The following is a 22,483-nucleotide window of genomic DNA, read 5'->3' as shown; positions in this document are numbered from 1 at the left end:
CTTAATTCCACAGAAATTTAGGAGTAACAGTGGTTACCTCACATTTTCATACATACTCAAATAGCTACTTCTGTGCACTTCACACAATGTTCTCATCGTGTTCCACCAGAGAACACAGTTATCACTATGCATGGATTCTGGTAAAAGAGCATTAAAAAAAACAAACAGCCTGATCAAAGTGATTATCTGCACATCCTCTGCCAATATCATGTCACTCTATACCCGAGGGAAACTAGAATGCAGGGAAAGGAGCTTTGTTGTGAGCACTGTGTTGGTATTTCATCATTTACTGACCAAAGTCTTCTCAAGCCAAGTATGCACCAGCTCTGTGTATGGCTGGGTCAATCAAGAGCCCCTATCAATTTTACTTAAAAGACAAGCAGCATCAACAACTCACAGGAGGCACTGAACATTTTTACCATTATCTGCACCACCTTCCACTGATTTACTGAAGAAGAAACTGCAAAGTCTGCCCAATTTTGTACACAAGTAATCTTGAAAACATTGGAGTCAACAGCAGATACATAGTTTCCAAGACTGTAGCTAGGAACAACCCTTCAATTTCAAGATTTATCTCTCACTGAGACACACCATACCCAAACTACACCTAGCAGGAAATTACTACTTACTTCATTTCTAGCTATTTATGTCATATTCAACAACTGTCTCTTTCTCACCTAAATCTTCTACACAACTGAGTACACTGTTATGAACAAACACATTATGGCAACAAGCCAGTGTCACTAATATCCACTCTATTGAAAACCATTTAAATACTCATCCTGCCCAACTAACCACCATCTTCGGCCCAAAGCTCACTCACATCATACCTACAAATCACAAACTTCTGTGGTAAAAATAATTTTGGGTTTCAAAACATAATCTACTAATCACATACCAGTATTTCTTACAAAGCCTATCATTCATCATTCACTTGAAAATATCAGTTTATATGCTGTTGTGCAACTGCAGTGCAAGTAAACACTCTCAAATCATCTAGAACTGAGGTACGGAAAGGGTTCACCAAGTGTTTCCAGGTAGTCCTGTAGCTCCCTCTCTGTCTTTACACAATCGTCTAACACACTGTACGCCATTTCAGGGCAAATGTACTTGTTTCATTATACTACGACACGGCCTATTACAATTTCAAATTTTAAAAAAACAAATATCTGCCTGATCCAACGTCATCCGCTACTCCGCGCCCTTCATTCACACAACACAATCTACCTCTTGCTACTTACATTACGTTTTCACTTGTGATTATGGCTCAGCAATAGCCGAGCACTACGAAAAATACCTTATAGACTCATTTAATGTTCCCCTCCACGGAAATCTTTAGTAAAAGGCGAAAGATTTATTCGTTTTGAAGGGAAACCAGAGTGCCGATCAACGCCCTCACTTCAATACTTATGGCTGCTTCTCTATTACTTCTCCGCGAGAACGCGGAAAATTCTTTCCGTCTTGTCTACTTCTCTACCGTCAACAGACTTCCAGTGTCATGCAAGCACACACCCCAAACTAACTGTCAACGCTGAAACACGTGTCTGCCAAATGTCGTCGCTATTACTCTTTAGTTAACTATTTTCATCATTTCTGTCACCATTCAAGCTGCTTCATTACCTCACCTGCTGACAGATGGCAGCACGCCTAATTCCTGTCGGCGACTCACCGTCCGACATACAACGTCCGACACACAACTGCCCGCACTGCTCTGCATCTAACACTAATCTCTCTCCTCCCTACCACATTCGTTCACTGAAAAAACTGACAACTAGACAGTTCTTTGTACGCAAAACTAGGCCACATCAGACGATACGTGTATGTAGATGTATGGTGCAAGGGAAATATCCCCCTACTCCCACACATCTAATTAATACTAGTTGACAACAGAAATAAAATTTCTGTCGATAGTATTTGAACCAGTCTTATTCATTTGCCAATTTCATGCATTCCTTCTTGCAGATAACAGTGCCTTGCAAATCGCTCAATTCATGTTTGCTAGCCAAACGTGCTCCTCCTAAATGTTTCGTACATCATGCATTAGTGGTGATTATCAACACTGTGTTGTGTGTCAGCTTTTTATGGTCATCAATTGCACTCTTCTTGTGTTGCTCACTCAGTCTTGTAACTCAAAAGTACGTCGTTGTCATCCAAGCCTAGCACTTGGAGCAGGCCAAATCAAATGGCTCGTCCCCGTGACACTCGAGAAACTTCCACAAGGCTTTCATGACATGTCGCAATCAAAGTCCTTCCACAACCTGCAGCGACATTTCTGCAACGACGCGGGTCCCGATACCAAAGGTATGACTTACGCTTCTGATCTATAAAATAAAACCACCACTCGGAAAGCGCTATTCCCTTCCCACATCCCTCAGAATGTGGTGAACGATCATCGATTACAACCAAGATGCGATGAATCTCGATCGCAAGCCTCACGCTCAGGGAGAGTGCTACCACTCATCATCGTGGTTACGTCTACTCCAGCTTTGAACTAGAGAGAGTTGAAGACATACTACAGAAATGATCCTGTGAAGTATGATCTTGCTTGCAAGCTATCACCGCTCGCTACTTATGCCACGAGACCGTCAACACGCCCTACGAGAATACGACACACTCTTCACATTTCGCGATTTACAAGCTCGGACATTCTGCAAAGAACCTACTTCTACTCTTACTTGGCCGCCATGATCTCGCTCAGCTATTTTGTGCGCTACCAGTGCTTCTTGCGTTCCGAAATGAGAGACCATTGCCTCAGGCGAGACTGTATGTAAACACCGCTTGCACCTCCGGCCGCTAGATGGCGGCCTGGGGCACATACAGTAGCATTCTACGGCGCAAGCAGACATGCCAAATAGCCACTGAAAGAGAAACACACAAGAGGGCATTCATAGGACTCTTGTGCTTTCTTTAAAACCGCCTCTCTCTTCGAAATTTTTCGCACAGCACTAGCTCATTCACCTCACTAACAGTGCGAACTCTTGTCGATATTTGGCCTCTTTCATGCATACTTCCTCTTTCGTTTCACTTTGCGTCTTACTTGATACCCGCCCTTGGAGCTGCTGATATACAATACTCGCAACAAATGTGTTTCTCTCTGTATCTCTTTTCGCCTATCACGAGTATTGCTTTTCCTCACATGGCAATTATGAAAACACCCACAGCTGAACAAACACTTCCATTCAGCGCCACGTCCATACTATCAATCATACACCAGTAATTTCACAGCTACTTGCTCCACTAATACATTTCTTATGTCTACTGTTAAACAGATGAAGAATCAAAGTATACAACAAGTCTCTATCAACATCACTGTCAGGACATTTTACAGACCTACGCATACCATGCCAATCTGTATGCTTCAACTATGATGGCCCATGTGCTATGAATACAGAAATTTCTCATAAAATAACAAATAATTTTACAACTATACAACTACTCCGACAAGCTCCTTACTAAAATGCTACATGTTTAGCAATCCCCCCATCATCTCAGAATAATCCCAAGCAGTGCTTTCATCCCATGAGCACTTCTTTGCAAGCAAAACCACAAACTGCTTTTTATACTAGCTTCCTTGTCACAGTGAACAGGAGACTAATGCTAGTGCCTCAGTTTACTAAAAAGCTTTTTTCGCTTGCAACATATAAACTACCAACTTGAACCTCACACACACACACACACACACACACACACACACACATACAGAAAACTTAATTCCACAGAAATTTAGGAGTAACAGTGGTTACCTCACATTTTCATACATACTCAAATAGCTACTTCTGTGCACTTCACACAATGTTCTCATCGTGTTCCACCAGAGAACACAGTTATCACTATGCATGGATTCTGGTAAAAGAGCATTAAAAAAAAAACAAACAGCCTGATCAAAGTGATTATCTGCACATCCTCTGCCAATATCATGTCACTCTATACCCGAGGGAAACTAGAATGCAGGGAAAGGAGCTTTGTTGTGAGCACTGTGTTGGTATTTCATCATTTACTGACCAAAGTCTTCTCAAGCCAAGTATGCACCAGCTCTGTGTATGGCTGGGTCAATCAAGAGCCCCTATCAATTTTACTTAAAAGACAAGCAGCATCAACAACTCACAGGAGGCACTGAACATTTTTACCATTATCTGCACCACCTTCCACTGATTTACTGAAGAAGAAACTGCAAAGTCTGCCCAATTTTGTACACAAGTAATCTTGAAAACATTGGAGTCAACAGCAGATACATAGTTTCCAAGACTGTAGCTAGGAACAACCCTTCAATTTCAAGATTTATCTCTCACTGAGACACACCATACCCAAACTACACCTAGCAGGAAATTACTACTTACTTCATTTCTAGCTATTTATGTCATATTCAACAACTGTCTCTTTCTCACCTAAATCTTCTACACAACTGAGTACACTGTTATGAACAAACACATTATGGCAACAAGCCAGTGTCACTAATATCCACTCTATTGAAAACCATTTAAATACTCATCCTGCCCAACTAACCACCATCTTCGGCCCAAAGCTCACTCACATCATACCTACAAATCACAAACTTCTGTGGTAAAAATAATTTTGGGTTTCAAAACATAATCTACTAATCACATACCAGTATTTCTTACAAAGCCTATCATTCATCATTCACTTGAAAATATCAGTTTATATGCTGTTGTGCAACTGCAGTGCAAGTAAACACTCTCAAATCATCTAGAACTGAGGTACGGAAAGGGTTCACCAAGTGTTTCCAGGTAGTCCTGTAGCTCCCTCTCTGTCTTTACACAATCGTCTAACACACTGTACGCCATTTCAGGGCAAATGTACTTGTTTCATTATACTACGACACGGCCTATTACAATTTCAAATTTTAAAAAAACAAATATCTGCCTGATCCAACGTCATCCGCTACTCCGCGCCCTTCATTCACACAACACAATCTACCTCTTGCTACTTACATTACGTTTTCACTTGTGATTATGGCTCAGCAATAGCCGAGCACTACGAAAAATACCTTATAGACTCATTTAATGTTCCCCTCCACGGAAATCTTTAGTAAAAGGCGAAAGATTTATTCGTTTTGAAGGGAAACCAGAGTGCCGATCAACGCCCTCACTTCAATACTTATGGCTGCTTCTCTATTACTTCTCCGCGAGAACGCGGAAAATTCTTTCCGTCTTGTCTACTTCTCTACCGTCAACAGACTTCCAGTGTCATGCAAGCACACACCCCAAACTAACTGTCAACGCTGAAACACGTGTCGGCCAAATGTCGTCGCTATTACTCTTTAGTTAACTATTTTCATCATTTCTGTCACCATTCAAGCTGCTTCATTACCTCACCTGCCGACAGATGGCAGCACGCCTAATTCCTGTCGGCGACTCACCGTCCGACATACAACGTCCGACACACAACTGCCCGCACTGCTCTGCATCTAACACTAATCTCTCTCCTCCCTACCACATTCGTTCACTGAAAAAACTGACAACTAGACAGTTCTTTGTACGCAAAACTAGGCCACATCAGACGATACGTGTATGTAGATGTATGGTGCAAGGGAAATATCCCCCTACTCCCACACATCTAATTAATACTAGTTGACAACAGAAATAAAATTTCTGTCGATAGTATTTGAACCAGTCTTATTCATTTGCCAATTTCATGCATTCCTTCTTGCAGATAACAGTGCCTTGCAAATCGCTCAATTCATGTTTGCTAGCCAAACGTGCTCCTCCTAAATGTTTCGTACATCATGCATTAGTGGTGATTATCAACACTGTGTTGTGTGTCAGCTTTTTATGGTCATCAATTGCACTCTTCTTGTGTTGCTCACTCAGTCTTGTAACTCAAAAGTACGTCGTTGTCATCCAAGCCTAGCACTTGGAGCAGGCCAAATCAAATGGCTCGTCCCCGTGACACTCGAGAAACTTCCACAGGGCTTTCATGACATGTCGCAATCAAAGTCCTTCCACAACCTGCAGCGACATTTCTGCAACGACGCGGGTCCCGATACCAAAGGTATGACTTACGCTTCTGATCTATAAAATAAAACCACCACTCGGAAAGCGCTATTCCCTTCCCACATCCCTCAGAATGTGGTGAACGATCATCGATTACAACCAAGATGCGATGAATCTCGATCGCAAGCCTCACGCTCAGGGAGAGTGCTACCACTCATCATCGTGGTTACGTCTACTCCAGCTTTGAACTAGAGAGAGTTGAAGACATACTACAGAAATGATCCTGTGAAGTATGATCTTGCTTGCAAGCTATCACCGCTCGCTACTTATGCCACGAGACCGTCAACACGCCCTACGAGAATACGACACACTCTTCACATTTCGCGATTTACAAGCTCGGACATTCTGCAAAGAACCTACTTCTACTCTTACTTGGCCGCCATGATCTCGCTTAGCTATTTTGTGCGCTACCAGTGCTTCTTGCGTTCCGAAATGAGAGACCATTGCCTCAGGCGAGACTGTATGTAAACACCGCTTGCACCTCCGGCCGCTAGATGGCGGCCTGGGGCACATACAGTAGCATTCTACGGCGCAAGCAGACATGCCAAATAGCCACTGAAAGAGAAACACACAAGAGGGCATTCATAGGACTCTTGTGCTTTCTTTAAAACCGCCTCTCTCTTCGAAATTTTTCGCACAGCACTAGCTCATTCACCTCACTCTAACAGTGCGAACTCTTGTCGATATTTGGCCTCTTTCATGCATACTTCCTCTTTCGTTTCACTTTGCGTCTTACTTGATACCCGCCCTTGGAGCTGCTGATATACAATACTCGCAACAAATGTGTTTCTCTCTGTATCTCTTTTCGCCTATCACGAGTATTGCTTTTCCTCACATGGCAATTATGAAAACACCCACAGCTGAACAAACACTTCCATTCAGCGCCACGTCCATACTATCAATCATACACCAGTAATTTCACAGCTACTTGCTCCACTAATACATTTCTTATGTCTACTGTTAAACAGATGAAGAATCAAAGTATACAACAAGTCTCTATCAACATCACTGTCAGGACATTTTACAGACCTACGCATACCATGCCAATCTGTATGCTTCAACTATGATGGCCCATGTGCTATGAATACAGAAATTTCTCATAAAATAACAAATAATTTTACAACTATACAACTACTCCGACAAGCTCCTTACTAAAATGCTACATGTTTAGCAATCCCCCCATCATCTCAGAATAATCCCAAGCAGTGCTTTCATCCCATGAGCACTTCTTTGCAAGCAAAACCACAAACTGCTTTTTATACTAGCTTCCTTGTCACAGTGAACAGGAAACTAATGCTAGTGCCTCAGTTTACTAAAAAGCTTTTTTCGCTTGCAACATATAAACTACCAACTTGAACCTCACACACACACACATACAGAAAACTTAATTCCACAGAAATTTAGGAGTAACAGTGGTTACCTCACATTTTCATACATACTCAAATAGCTACTTCTGTGCACTTCACACAATGTTCTCATCGTGTTCCACCAGAGAACACAGTTATCACTATGCATGGATTCTGGTAAAAGAGCATTAAAAAAAAACAAACAGCCTGATCAAAGTGATTATCTGCACATCCTCTGCCAATATCATGTCACTCTATACCCGAGGGAAACTAGAATGCAGGGAAAGGAGCTTTGTTGTGAGCACTGTGTTGGTATTTCATCATTTACTGACCAAAGTCTTCTCAAGCCAAGTATGCACCAGCTCTGTGTATGGCTGGGTCAATCAAGAGCCCCTATCAATTTTACTTAAAAGACAAGCAGCATCAACAACTCACAGGAGGCACTGAACATTTTTACCATTATCTGCACCACCTTCCACTGATTTACTGAAGAAGAAACTGCAAAGTCTGCCCAATTTTGTACACAAGTAATCTTGAAAACATTGGAGTCAACAGCAGATACATAGTTTCCAAGACTGTAGCTAGGAACAACCCTTCAATTTCAAGATTTATCTCTCACTGAGACACACCATACCCAAACTACACCTAGCAGGAAATTACTACTTACTTCATTTCTAGCTATTTATGTCATATTCAACAACTGTCTCTTTCTCACCTAAATCTTCTACACAACTGAGTACACTGTTATGAACAAACACATTATGGCAACAAGCCAGTGTCACTAATATCCACTCTATTGAAAACCATTTAAATACTCATCCTGCCCAACTAACCACCATCTTCGGCCCAAAGCTCACTCACATCATACCTACAAATCACAAACTTCTGTGGTAAAAATAATTTTGGGTTTCAAAACATAATCTACTAATCACATACCAGTATTTCTTACAAAGCCTATCATTCATCATTCACTTGAAAATATCAGTTTATATGCTGTTGTGCAACTGCAGTGCAAGTAAACACTCTCAAATCATCTAGAACTGAGGTACGGAAAGGGTTCACCAAGTGTTTCCAGGTAGTCCTGTAGCTCCCTCTCTGTCTTTACACAATCGTCTAACACACTGTACGCCATTTCAGGGCAAATGTACTTGTTTCATTATACTACGACACGGCCTATTACAATTTCAAATTTTAAAAAAACAAATATCTGCCTGATCCAACGTCATCCGCTACTCCGCGCCCTTCATTCACACAACACAATCTACCTCTTGCTACTTACATTACGTTTTCACTTGTGATTATGGCTCAGCAATAGCCGAGCACTACGAAAAATACCTTATAGACTCATTTAATGTTCCCCTCCACGGAAATCTTTAGTAAAAGGCGAAAGATTTATTCGTTTTGAAGGGAAACCAGAGTGCCGATCAACGCCCTCACTTCAATACTTATGGCTGCTTCTCTATTACTTCTCCGCGAGAACGCGGAAAATTCTTTCCGTCTTGTCTACTTCTCTACCGTCAACAGACTTCCAGTGTCATGCAAGCACACACCCCAAACTAACTGTCAACGCTGAAACACGTGTCGGCCAAATGTCGTCGCTATTACTCTTTAGTTAACTATTTTCATCATTTCTGTCACCATTCAAGCTGCTTCATTACCTCACCTGCCGACAGATGGCAGCACGCCTAATTCCTGTCGGCGACTCACCGTCCGACATACAACGTCCGACACACAACTGCCCGCACTGCTCTGCATCTAACACTAATCTCTCTCCTCCCTACCACATTCGTTCACTGAAAAAACTGACAACTAGACAGTTCTTTGTACGCAAAACTAGGCCACATCAGACGCAACGTGTATGTAGATGTATGGTGCAAGGGAAATATCCCCCTACTCCCACACATCTAATTAATACTAGTTGACAACAGAAATAAAATTTCTGTCGATAGTATTTGAACCAGTCTTATTCATTTGCCAATTTCATGCATTCCTTCTTGCAGATAACAGTGCCTTGCAAATCGCTCAATTCATGTTTGCTAGCCAAACGTGCTCCTCCTAAATGTTTCGTACATCATGCATTAGTGGTGATTATCAACACTGTGTTGTGTGTCAGCTTTTTATGGTCATCAATTGCACTCTTCTTGTGTTGCTCACTCAGTCTTGTAACTCAAAAGTACGTCGTTGTCATCCAAGCCTAGCACTTGGAGCAGGCCAAATCAAATGGCTCGTCCCCGTGACACTCGAGAAACTTCCACAGGGCTTTCATGACATGTCGCAATCAAAGTCCTTCCACAACCTGCAGCGACATTTCTGCAACGACGCGGGTCCCGATACCAAAGGTATGACTTACGCTTCTGATCTATAAAATAAAACCACCACTCGGAAAGCGCTATTCCCTTCCCACATCCCTCAGAATGTGGTGAACGATCATCGATTACAACCAAGATGCGATGAATCTCGATCGCAAGCCTCACGCTCAGGGAGAGTGCTACCACTCATCATCGTGGTTACGTCTACTCCAGCTTTGAACTAGAGAGAGTTGAAGACATACTACAGAAATGATCCTGTGAAGTATGATCTTGCTTGCAAGCTATCACCGCTCGCTACTTATGCCACGAGACCGTCAACACGCCCTACGAGAATACGACACACTCTTCACATTTCGCGATTTACAAGCTCGGACATTCTGCAAAGAACCTACTTCTACTCTTACTTGGCCGCCATGATCTCGCTCAGCTATTTTGTGCGCTACCAGTGCTTCTTGCGTTCCGAAATGAGAGACCATTGCCTCAGGCGAGACTGTATGTAAACACCGCTTGCACCTCCGGCCGCTAGATGGCGGCCTGGGGCACATACAGTAGCATTCTACGGCGCAAGCAGAGATGCCAAATAGCCACTGAAAGAGAAACACACAAGAGGGCATTCATAGGACTCTTGTGCTTTCTTTAAAACCGCCTCTCTCTTCGAAATTTTTCGCACAGCACTAGCTCATTCACCTCACTCTAACAGTGCGAACTCTTGTCGATATTTGGCCTCTTTCATGCATACTTCCTCTTTCGTTTCACTTTGCGTCTTACTTGATACCCGCCCTTGGAGCTGCTGATATACAATACTCGCAACAAATGTGTTTCTCTCTGTATCTCTTTTCGCCTATCACGAGTATTGCTTTTCCTCACATGGCAATTATGAAAACACCCACAGCTGAACAAACACTTCCATTCAGCGCCACGTCCATACTATCAATCATACACCAGTAATTTCACAGCTACTTGCTCCACTAATACATTTCTTATGTCTACTGTTAAACAGATGAAGAATCAAAGTATACAACAAGTCTCTATCAACATCACTGTCAGGACATTTTACAGACCTACGCATACCATGCCAATCTGTATGCTTCAACTATGATGGCCCATGTGCTATGAATACAGAAATTTCTCATAAAATAACAAATAATTTTACAACTATACAACTACTCCGACAAGCTCCTTACTAAAATGCTACATGTTTAGCAATCCCCCCATCATCTCAGAATAATCCCAAGCAGTGCTTTCATCCCATGAGCACTTCTTTGCAAGCAAAACCACAAACTGCTTTTTATACTAGCTTCCTTGTCACAGTGAACAGGAAACTAATGCTAGTGCCTCAGTTTACTAAAAAGCTTTTTTCGCTTGCAACATATAAACTACCAACTTGAACCTCACACACACACACATACAGAAAACTTAATTCCACAGAAATTTAGGAGTAACAGTGGTTACCTCACATTTTCATACATACTCAAATAGCTACTTCTGTGCACTTCACACAATGTTCTCATCGTGTTCCACCAGAGAACACAGTTATCACTATGCATGGATTCTGGTAAAAGAGCATTAAAAAAACAAACAGCCTGATCAAAGTGATTATCTGCACATCCTCTGCCAATATCATGTCACTCTATACCCGAGGGAAACTAGAATGCAGGGAAAGGAGCTTTGTTGTGAGCACTGTGTTGGTATTTCATCATTTACTGACCAAAGTCTTCTCAAGCCAAGTATGCACCAGCTCTGTGTATGGCTGGGTCAATCAAGAGCCCCTATCAATTTTACTTAAAAGACAAGCAGCATCAACAACTCACAGGAGGCACTGAACATTTTTACCATTATCTGCACCACCTTCCACTGATTTACTGAAGAAGAAACTGCAAAGTCTGCCCAATTTTGTACACAAGTAATCTTGAAAACATTGGAGTCAACAGCAGATACATAGTTTCCAAGACTGTAGCTAGGAACAACCCTTCAATTTCAAGATTTATCTCTCACTGAGACACACCATACCCAAACTACACCTAGCAGGAAATTACTACTTACTTCATTTCTAGCTATTTATGTCATATTCAACAACTGTCTCTTTCTCACCTAAATCTTCTACACAACTGAGTACACTGTTATGAACAAACACATTATGGCAACAAGCCAGTGTCACTAATATCCACTCTATTGAAAACCATTTAAATACTCATCCTGCCCAACTAACCACCATCTTCGGCCCAAAGCTCACTCACATCATACCTACAAATCACAAACTTCTGTGGTAAAAATAATTTTGGGTTTCAAAACATAATCTACTAATCACATACCAGTATTTCTTACAAAGCCTATCATTCATCATTCACTTGAAAATATCAGTTTATATGCTGTTGTGCAACTGCAGTGCAAGTAAACACTCTCAAATCATCTAGAACTGAGGTACGGAAAGGGTTCACCAAGTGTTTCCAGGTAGTCCTGTAGCTCCCTCTCTGTCTTTACACAATCGTCTAACACACTGTACGCCATTTCAGGGCAAATGTACTTGTTTCATTATACTACGACACGGCCTATTACAATTTCAAATTTTAAAAAAACAAATATCTGCCTGATCCAACGTCATCCGCTACTCCGCGCCCTTCATTCACACAACACAATCTACCTCTTGCTACTTACATTACGTTTTCACTTGTGATTATGGCTCAGCAATAGCCGAGCACTACGAAAAATACCTTATAGACTCATTTAATGTTCCCCTCCACGGAAATCTTTAGTAAAAGGCGAAAGATTTATTCGTTTTGAAGGGAAACCAGAGTGCCGATCAACGCCCTCACTTCAATACTTATGGCTGCTTCTCTATTACTTCTCCGCGAGAACGCGGAGAATTCTTTCCGTCTTGTCTACTTCTCTACCGTCAACAGACTTCCAGTGTCATGCAAGCACACACCCCAAACTAACTGTCAACGCTGAAACACGTGTCGGCCAAATGTCGTCGCTATTACTCTTTAGTTAACTATTTTCATCATTTCTGTCACCATTCAAGCTGCTTCATTACCTCACCTGCCGACAGATGGCAGCACGCCTAATTCCTGTCGGCGACTCACCGTCCGACATACAACGTCCGACACACAACTGCCCGCACTGCTCTGCATCTAACACTAATCTCTCTCCTCCCTACCACATTCGTTCACTGAAAAAACTGACAACTAGACAGTTCTTTGTACGCAAAACTAGGCCACATCAGACGCAACGTGTATGTAGATGTATGGTGCAAGGGAAATATCCCCCTACTCCCACACATCTAATTAATACTAGTTGACAACAGAAATAAAATTTCTGTCGATAGTATTTGAACCAGTCTTATTCATTTGCCAATTTCATGCATTCCTTCTTGCAGATAACAGTGCCTTGCAAATCGCTCAATTCATGTTTGCTAGCCAAACGTGCTCCTCCTAAATGTTTCGTACATCATGCATTAGTGGTGATTATCAACACTGTGTTGTGTGTCAGCTTTTTATGGTCATCAATTGCACTCTTCTTGTGTTGCTCACTCAGTCTTGTAACTCAAAAGTACGTCGTTGTCATCCAAGCCTAGCACTTGGAGCAGGCCAAATCAAATGGCTCGTCCCCGTGACACTCGAGAAACTTCCACAAGGCTTTCATGACATGTCGCAATCAAAGTCCTTCCACAACCTGCAGCGACATTTCTGCAACGACGCGGGTCCCGATACCAAAGGTATGACTTACGCTTCTGATCTATAAAATAAAACCACCACTCGGAAAGCGCTATTCCCTTCCCACATCCCTCAGAATGTGGTGAACGATCATCGATTACAACCAAGATGCGATGAATCTCGATCGCAAGCCTCACGCTCAGGGAGAGTGCTACCACTCATCATCGTGGTTACGTCTACTCCAGCTTTGAACTAGAGAGAGTTGAAGACATACTACAGAAATGATCCTGTGAAGTATGATCTTGCTTGCAAGCTATCACCGCTCGCTACTTATGCCACGAGACCGTCAACACGCCCTACGAGAATACGACACACTCTTCACATTTCGCGATTTACAAGCTCGGACATTCTGCAAAGAACCTACTTCTACTCTTACTTGGCCGCCATGATCTCGCTCAGCTATTTTGTGCGCTACCAGTGCTTCTTGCGTTCCGAAATGAGAGACCATTGCCTCAGGCGAGACTGTATGTAAACACCGCTTGCACCTCCGGCCGCTAGATGGCGGCCTGGGGCACATACAGTAGCATTCTACGGCGCAAGCAGACATGCCAAATAGCCACTGAAAGAGAAACACACAAGAGGGCATTCATAGGACTCTTGTGCTTTCTTTAAAACCGCCTCTCTCTTCGAAATTTTTCGCACAGCACTAGCTCATTCACCTCACTCTAACAGTGCGAACTCTAGTCGATATTTGGCCTCTTTCATGCATACTTCCTCTTTCGTTTCACTTTGCGTCTTACTTGATACCCGCCCTTGGAGCTGCTGATATACAATACTCGCAACAAATGTGTTTCTCTCTGTATCTCTTTTCGCCTATCACGAGTATTGCTTTTCCTCACATGGCAATTATGAAAACACCCACAGCTGAACAAACACTTCCATTCAGCGCCACGTCCATACTATCAATCATACACCAGTAATTTCACAGCTACTTGCTCCACTAATACATTTCTTATGTCTACTGTTAAACAGATGAAGAATCAAAGTATACAACAAGTCTCTATCAACATCACTGTCAGGACATTTTACAGACCTACGCATACCATGCCAATCTGTATGCTTCAACTATGATGGCCCATGTGCTATGAATACAGAAATTTCTCATAAAATAACAAATAATTTTACAACTATACAACTACTCCGACAAGCTCCTTACTAAAATGCTACATGTTTAGCAATCCCCCCATCATCTCAGAATAATCCCAAGCAGTGCTTTCATCCCATGAGCACTTCTTTGCAAGCAAAACCACAAACTGCTTTTTATACTAGCTTCCTTGTCACAGTGAACAGGAAACTAATGCTAGTGCCTCAGTTTACTAAAAAGCTTTTTTCGCTTGCAACATATAAACTACCAACTTGAACCTCACACACACACACATACAGAAAACTTAATTCCACAGAAATTTAGGAGTAACAGTGGTTACCTCACATTTTCATACATACTCAAATAGCTACTTCTGTGCACTTCACACAATGTTCTCATCGTGTTCCACCAGAGAACACAGTTATCACTATGCATGGATTCTGGTAAAAGAGCATTAAAAAAACAAACAGCCTGATCAAAGTGATTATCTGCACATCCTCTGCCAATATCATGTCACTCTATACCCGAGGGAAACTAGAATGCAGGGAAAGGAGCTTTGTTGTGAGCACTGTGTTGGTATTTCATCATTTACTGACCAAAGTCTTCTCAAGCCAAGTATGCACCAGCTCTGTGTATGGCTGGGTCAATCAAGAGCCCCTATCAATTTTACTTAAAAGACAAGCAGCATCAACAACTCACAGGAGGCACTGAACATTTTTACCATTATCTGCACCACCTTCCACTGATTTACTGAAGAAGAAACTGCAAAGTCTGCCCAATTTTGTACACAAGTAATCTTGAAAACATTGGAGTCAACAGCAGATACATAGTTTCCAAGACTGTAGCTAGGAACAACCCTTCAATTTCAAGATTTATCTCTCACTGAGACACACCATACCCAAACTACACCTAGCAGGAAATTACTACTTACTTCATTTCTAGCTATTTATGTCATATTCAACAACTGTCTCTTTCTCACCTAAATCTTCTACACAACTGAGTACACTGTTATGAACAAACACATTATGGCAACAAGCCAGTGTCACTAATATCCACTCTATTGAAAACCATTTAAATACTCATCCTGCCCAACTAACCACCATCTTCGGCCCAAAGCTCACTCACATCATACCTACAAATCACAAACTTCTGTGGTAAAAATAATTTTGGGTTTCAAAACATAATCTACTAATCACATACCAGTATTTCTTACAAAGCCTATCATTCATCATTCACTTGAAAATATCAGTTTATATGCTGTTGTGCAACCGCAGTGCAAGTAAACACTCTCAAATCATCTAGAACTGAGGTACGGAAAGGGTTCACCAAGTGTTTCCAGGTAGTCCTGTAGCTCCCTCTCTGTCTTTACACAATCGTCTAACACACTGTACGCCATTTCAGGGCAAATGTACTTGTTTCATTATACTACGACACGGCCTATTACAATTTCAAATTTTAAAAAAACAAATATCTGCCTGATCCAACGTCATCCGCTACTCCGCGCCCTTCATTCACACAACACAATCTACCTCTTGCTACTTACATTACGTTTTCACTTGTGATTATGGCTCAGCAATAGCCGAGCACTACGAAAAATACCTTATAGACTCATTTAATGTTCCCCTCCACGGAAATCTTTAGTAAAAGGCGAAAGATTTATTCGTTTTGAAGGGAAACCAGAGTGCCGATCAACGCCCTCACTTCAATACTTATGGCTGCTTCTCTATTACTTCTCCGCGAGAACGCGGAAAATTCTTTCCGTCTTGTCTACTTCTCTACCGTCAACAGACTTCCAGTGTCATGCAAGCACACACCCCAAACTAACTGTCAACGCTGAAACACGTGTCGGCCAAATGTCGTCGCTATTACTCTTTAGTTAACTATTTTCATCATTTCTGTCACCATTCAAGCTGCTTCATTACCTCACCTGCCGACAGATGGCAGCACGCCTAATTCCTGTCGGCGACTCACCGTCCGACATACAACGTCCGACACACAACTGCCCGCACTGCTCTGCATCTAACACTAATCTCTCTCCTCCCTACCACATTCGTTCACTGAAAAAACTGACAACTAGACAGTTCTTTGTACGCAAAACTAGGCCACATCAGACGATACGTGTATGTAGATGTATGGTGCAAGGGAAATATCCCCCTACTCCCACACATCTAATTAATACTAGTTGACAACAGAAATAAAATTTCTGTCGATAGTATTTGAACCAGTCTTATTCATTTGCCAATTTCATGCATTCCTTCTTGCAGATAACAGTGCCTTGCAAATCGCTCAATTCATGTTTGCTAGCCAAACGTGCTCCTCCTAAATGTTTCGTACATCATGCATTAGTGGTGATTATCAACACTGTGTTGTGTGTCAGCTTTTTATGGTCATCAATTGCACTCTTCTTGTGTTGCTCACTCAGTCTTGTAACTCAAAAGTACGTCGTTGTCATCCAAGCCTAGCACTTGGAGCAGGCCAAATCAAATGGCTCGTCCCCGTGACACTCGAGAAACTTCCACAAGGCTTTCATGACATGTCGCAATCAAAGTCCTTCCACAACCTGCAGCGACATTTCTGCAACGACGCGGGTCCCGATACCAAAGGTATGACTTACGCTTCTGATCTATAAAATAAAACCACCACTCGGAAAGCGCTATTCCCTTCCCACATCCCTCAGAATGTGGTGAACGATCATCGATTACAACCAAGATGCGATGAATCTCGATCGCAAGCCTCACGCTCAGGGAGAGTGCTACCACTCATCATCGTGGTTACGTCTACTCCAGCTTTGAACTAGAGAGAGTTGAAGACATACTACAGAAATGATCCTGTGAAGTATGATCTTGCTTGCAAGCTATCACCGCTCGCTACTTATGCCACGAGACCGTCAACACGCCCTACGAGAATACGACACACTCTTCACATTTCGCGATTTACAAGCTCGGACATTCTGCAAAGAACCTACTTCTACTCTTACTTGGCCGCCATGATCTCGCTCAGCTATTTTGTGCGCTACCAGTGCTTCTTGCGTTCCGAAATGAGAGACCATTGCCTCAGGCGAGACTGTATGTAAACACCGCTTGCACCTCCGGCCGCTAGATGGCGGCCTGGGGCACATACAGTAGCATTCTACGGCGCAAGCAGACATGCCAAATAGCCACTGAAAGAGAAACACACAAGAGGGCATTCATAGGACTCTTGTGCTTTCTTTAAAACCGCCTCTCTCTTCGAAATTTTTCGCACAGCACTAGCTCATTCACCTCACTCTAACAGTGCGAACTCTTGTCGATATTTGGCCTCTTTCATGCATACTTCCTCTTTCGTTTCACTTTGCGTCTTACTTGATACCCGCCCTTGGAGCTGCTGATATACAATACTCGCAACAAATGTGTTTCTCTCTGTATCTCTTTTCGCCTATCACGAGTATTGCTTTTCCTCACATGGCAATTATGAAAACACCCACAGCTGAACAAACACTTCCATTCAGCGCCACGTCCATACTATCAATCATACACCAGTAATTTCACAGCTACTTGCTCCACTAATACATTTCTTATGTCTACTGTTAAACAGATGAAGAATCAAAGTATACAACAAGTCTCTATCAACATCACTGTCAGGACATTTTACAGACCTACGCATACCATGCCAATCTGTATGCTTCAACTATGATGGCCCATGTGCTATGAATACAGAAATTTCTCATAAAATAACAAATAATTTTACAACTATACAACTACTCCGACAAGCTCCTTACTAAAATGCTACATGTTTAGCAATCCCCCCATCATCTCAGAATAATCCCAAGCAGTGCTTTCATCCCATGAGCACTTCTTTGCAAGCAAAACCACAAACTGCTTTTTATACTAGCTTCCTTGTCACAGTGAACAGGAAACTAATGCTAGTGCCTCAGTTTACTAAAAAGCTTTTTTCGCTTGCAACATATAAACTACCAATTTGAACCTCACACACACACACATACAGAAAACTTAATTCCACAGAAATTTAGGAGTAACAGTGGTTACCTCACATTTTCATACATACTCAAATAGCTACTTCTGTGCACTTCACACAATGTTCTCATCGTGTTCCACCAGAGAACACAGTTATCACTATGCATGGATTCTGGTAAAAGAGCATTAAAAAAAACAAACAGCCTGATCAAAGTGATTATCTGCACATCCTCTGCCAATATCATGTCACTCTATACCCGAGGGAAACTAGAATGCAGGGAAAGGAGCTTTGTTGTGAGCACTGTGTTGGTATTTCATCATTTACTGACCAAAGTCTTCTCAAGCCAAGTATGCACCAGCTCTGTGTATGGCTGGGTCAATCAAGAGCCCCTATCAATTTTACTTAAAAGACAAGCAGCATCAACAACTCACAGGAGGCACTGAACATTTTTACCATTATCTGCACCACCTTCCACTGATTTACTGAAGAAGAAACTGCAAAGTCTGCCCAATTTTGTACACAAGTAATCTTGAAAACATTGGAGTCAACAGCAGATACATAGTTTCCAAGACTGTAGCTAGGAACAACCCTTCAATTTCAAGATTTATCTCTCACTGAGACACACCATACCCAAACTACACCTAGCAGGAAATTACTACTTACTTCATTTCTAGCTATTTATGTCATATTCAACAACTGTCTCTTTCTCACCTAAATCTTCTACACAACTGAGTACACTGTTATGAACAAACACATTATGGCAACAAGCCAGTGTCACTAATATCCACTCTATTGAAAACCATTTAAATACTCATCCTGCCCAACTAACCACCATCTTCGGCCCAAAGCTCACTCACATCATACCTACAAATCACAAACTTCTGTGGTAAAAATAATTTTGGGTTTCAAAACATAATCTACTAATCACATACCAGTATTTCTTACAAAGCCTATCATTCATCATTCACTTGAAAATATCAGTTTATATGCTGTTGTGCAACTGCAGTGCAAGTAAACACTCTCAAATCATCTAGAACTGAGGTACGGAAAGGGTTCACCAAGTGTTTCCAGGTAGTCCTGTAGCTCCCTCTCTGTCTTTACACAATCGTCTAACACACTGTACGCCATTTCAGGGCAAATGTACTTGTTTCATTATACTACGACACGGCCTATTACAATTTCAAATTTTAAAAAAACAAATATCTGCCTGATCCAACGTCATCCGCTACTCCGCGCCCTTCATTCACACAACACAATCTACCTCTTGCTACTTACATTACGTTTTCACTTGTGATTATGGCTCAGCAATAGCCGAGCACTACGAAAAATACCTTATAGACTCATTTAATGTTCCCCTCCACGGAAATCTTTAGTAAAAGGCGAAAGATTTATTCGTTTTGAAGGGAAACCAGAGTGCCGATCAACGCCCTCACTTCAATACTTATGGCTGCTTCTCTATTACTTCTCCGCGAGAACGCGGAAAATTCTTTCCGTCTTGTCTACTTCTCTACCGTCAACAGACTTCCAGTGTCATGCAAGCACACACCCCAAACTAACTGTCAACGCTGAAACACGTGTCTGCCAAATGTCGTCGCTATTACTCTTTAGTTAACTATTTTCATCATTTCTGTCACCATTCAAGCTGCTTCATTACCTCACCTGCTGACAGATGGCAGCACGCCTAATTCCTGTCGGCGACTCACCGTCCGACATACAACGTCCGACACACAACTGCCCGCACTGCTCTGCATCTAACACTAATCTCTCTCCTCCCTACCACATTCGTTCACTGAAAAAACTGACAACTAGACAGTTCTTTGTACGCAAAACTAGGCCACATCAGACGATACGTGTATGTAGATGTATGGTGCAAGGGAAATATCCCCCTACTCCCACACATCTAATTAATACTAGTTGACAACAGAAATAAAATTTCTGTCGATAGTATTTGAACCAGTCTTATTCATTTGCCAATTTCATGCATTCCTTCTTGCAGATAACAGTGCCTTGCAAATCGCTCAATTCATGTTTGCTAGCCAAACGTGCTCCTCCTAAATGTTTCGTACATCATGCATTAGTGGTGATTATCAACACTGTGTTGTGTGTCAGCTTTTTATGGTCATCAATTGCACTCTTCTTGTGTTGCTCACTCAGTCTTGTAACTCAAAAGTACGTCGTTGTCATCCAAGCCTAGCACTTGGAGCAGGCCAAATCAAATGGCTCGTCCCCGTGACACTCGAGAAACTTCCACAAGGCTTTCATGACATGTCGCAATCAAAGTCCTTCCACAACCTGCAGCGACATTTCTGCAACGACGCGGGTCCCGATACCAAAGGTATGACTTACGCTTCTGATCTATAAAATAAAACCACCACTCGGAAAGCGCTATTCCCTTCCCACATCCCTCAGAATGTGGTGAACGATCATCGATTACAACCAAGATGCGATGAATCTCGATCGCAAGCCTCACGCTCAGGGAGAGTGCTACCACTCATCATCGTGGTTACGTCTACTCCAGCTTTGAACTAGAGAGAGTTGAAGACATACTACAGAAATGATCCTGTGAAGTATGATCTTGCTTGCAAGCTATCACCGCTCGCTACTTATGCCACGAGACCGTCAACACGCCCTACGAGAATACGACACACTCTTCACATTTCGCGATTTACAAGCTCGGACATTCTGCAAAGAACCTACTTCTACTCTTACTTGGCCGCCATGATCTCGCTCAGCTATTTTGTGCGCTACCAGTGCTTCTTGCGTTCCGAAATGAGAGACCATTGCCTCAGGCGAGACTGTATGTAAACACCGCTTGCACCTCCGGCCGCTAGATGGCGGCCTGGGGCACATACAGTAGCATTCTACGGCGCAAGCAGACATGCCAAATAGCCACTGAAAGAGAAACACACAAGAGGGCATTCATAGGACTCTTGTGCTTTCTTTAAAACCGCCTCTCTCTTCGAAATTTTTCGCACAGCACTAGCTCATTCACCTCACTAACAGTGCGAACTCTTGTCGATATTTGGCCTCTTTCATGCATACTTCCTCTTTCGTTTCACTTTGCGTCTTACTTGATACCCGCCCTTGGAGCTGCTGATATACAATACTCGCAACAAATGTGTTTCTCTCTGTATCTCTTTTCGCCTATCACGAGTATTGCTTTTCCTCACATGGCAATTATGAAAACACCCACAGCTGAACAAACACTTCCATTCAGCGCCACGTCCATACTATCAATCATACACCAGTAATTTCACAGCTACTTGCTCCACTAATACATTTCTTATGTCTACTGTTAAACAGATGAAGAATCAAAGTATACAACAAGTCTCTATCAACATCACTGTCAGGACATTTTACAGACCTACGCATACCATGCCAATCTGTATGCTTCAACTATGATGGCCCATGTGCTATGAATACAGAAATTTCTCATAAAATAACAAATAATTTTACAACTATACAACTACTCCGACAAGCTCCTTACTAAAATGCTACATGTTTAGCAATCCCCCCATCATCTCAGAATAATCCCAAGCAGTGCTTTCATCCCATGAGCACTTCTTTGCAAGCAAAACCACAAACTGCTTTTTATACTAGCTTCCTTGTCACAGTGAACAGGAAACTAATGCTAGTGCCTCAGTTTACTAAAAAGCTTTTTTCGCTTGCAACATATAAACTACCAACTTGAACCTCACACACACACACATACAGAAAACTTAATTCCACAGAAATTTAGGAGTAACAGTGGTTACCTCACATTTTCATACATACTCAAATAGCTACTTCTGTGCACTTCACACAATGTTCTCATCGTGTTCCACCAGAGAACACAGTTATCACTATGCATGGATTCTGGTAAAAGAGCATTAAAAAAACAAACAGCCTGATCAAAGTGATTATCTGCACATCCTCTGCCAATATCATGTCACTCTATACCCGAGGGAAACTAGAATGCAGGGAAAGGAGCTTTGTTGTGAGCACTGTGTTGGTATTTCATCATTTACTGACCAAAGTCTTCTCAAGCCAAGTATGCACCAGCTCTGTGTATGGCTGGGTCAATCAA

General features: G+C 42.1%; 12 non-coding genes across 12 annotated transcripts; all 12 read right to left on the bottom strand.

Moving 5' to 3' along the window:
* Positions 1 to 1,264: 1,264 nt before the first annotated feature.
* LOC126476681 (U5 spliceosomal RNA) lies at positions 1,265 to 1,383 on the bottom strand. Its single transcript, XR_007587158.1, has one exon. It is a non-coding gene; the product is annotated as a U5 spliceosomal RNA (small nuclear RNA).
* A 953-nt stretch (positions 1,384 to 2,336) lies between these two features.
* LOC126476593 (small nucleolar RNA U3) lies at positions 2,337 to 2,543 on the bottom strand. Its single transcript, XR_007587085.1, has one exon. It is a non-coding gene; the product is annotated as a small nucleolar RNA U3 (small nucleolar RNA).
* A 2,429-nt stretch (positions 2,544 to 4,972) lies between these two features.
* On the bottom strand, positions 4,973 to 5,091 carry LOC126476680 (U5 spliceosomal RNA). The gene has a single exon (XR_007587157.1). It is a non-coding gene; the product is annotated as a U5 spliceosomal RNA (small nuclear RNA).
* Positions 5,092 to 6,044: 953 nt separating this feature from the next.
* Positions 6,045 to 6,251, bottom strand: LOC126476591 (small nucleolar RNA U3). Its single transcript, XR_007587084.1, has one exon. It is a non-coding gene; the product is annotated as a small nucleolar RNA U3 (small nucleolar RNA).
* Positions 6,252 to 8,659: 2,408 nt separating this feature from the next.
* LOC126476679 (U5 spliceosomal RNA) lies at positions 8,660 to 8,778 on the bottom strand. Its single transcript, XR_007587156.1, has one exon. It is a non-coding gene; the product is annotated as a U5 spliceosomal RNA (small nuclear RNA).
* A 953-nt stretch (positions 8,779 to 9,731) lies between these two features.
* Positions 9,732 to 9,938, bottom strand: LOC126476590 (small nucleolar RNA U3). The gene has a single exon (XR_007587083.1). It is a non-coding gene; the product is annotated as a small nucleolar RNA U3 (small nucleolar RNA).
* Positions 9,939 to 12,344: 2,406 nt separating this feature from the next.
* LOC126476678 (U5 spliceosomal RNA) lies at positions 12,345 to 12,463 on the bottom strand. Its single transcript, XR_007587155.1, has one exon. It is a non-coding gene; the product is annotated as a U5 spliceosomal RNA (small nuclear RNA).
* A 953-nt stretch (positions 12,464 to 13,416) lies between these two features.
* Positions 13,417 to 13,623, bottom strand: LOC126476589 (small nucleolar RNA U3). Its single transcript, XR_007587082.1, has one exon. It is a non-coding gene; the product is annotated as a small nucleolar RNA U3 (small nucleolar RNA).
* A 2,406-nt stretch (positions 13,624 to 16,029) lies between these two features.
* On the bottom strand, positions 16,030 to 16,148 carry LOC126476677 (U5 spliceosomal RNA). The gene has a single exon (XR_007587154.1). It is a non-coding gene; the product is annotated as a U5 spliceosomal RNA (small nuclear RNA).
* A 953-nt stretch (positions 16,149 to 17,101) lies between these two features.
* Positions 17,102 to 17,308, bottom strand: LOC126476588 (small nucleolar RNA U3). Its single transcript, XR_007587081.1, has one exon. It is a non-coding gene; the product is annotated as a small nucleolar RNA U3 (small nucleolar RNA).
* A 2,407-nt stretch (positions 17,309 to 19,715) lies between these two features.
* LOC126476675 (U5 spliceosomal RNA) lies at positions 19,716 to 19,834 on the bottom strand. The gene has a single exon (XR_007587153.1). It is a non-coding gene; the product is annotated as a U5 spliceosomal RNA (small nuclear RNA).
* A 953-nt stretch (positions 19,835 to 20,787) lies between these two features.
* On the bottom strand, positions 20,788 to 20,994 carry LOC126476587 (small nucleolar RNA U3). The gene has a single exon (XR_007587080.1). It is a non-coding gene; the product is annotated as a small nucleolar RNA U3 (small nucleolar RNA).
* Between the last annotated feature and the right edge of the window lie 1,489 nt (positions 20,995 to 22,483).

The sequence above is a fragment of the Schistocerca serialis genome, chromosome 4, assembly GCF_023864345.2.
Source record: "Schistocerca serialis cubense isolate TAMUIC-IGC-003099 chromosome 4, iqSchSeri2.2, whole genome shotgun sequence".
NCBI lineage: Eukaryota > Metazoa > Arthropoda > Insecta > Orthoptera > Acrididae > Schistocerca > Schistocerca serialis.
Note: the sequence above shows the minus strand (reverse complement) of the source record. Positions and strands in the feature narration are given on the sequence as shown.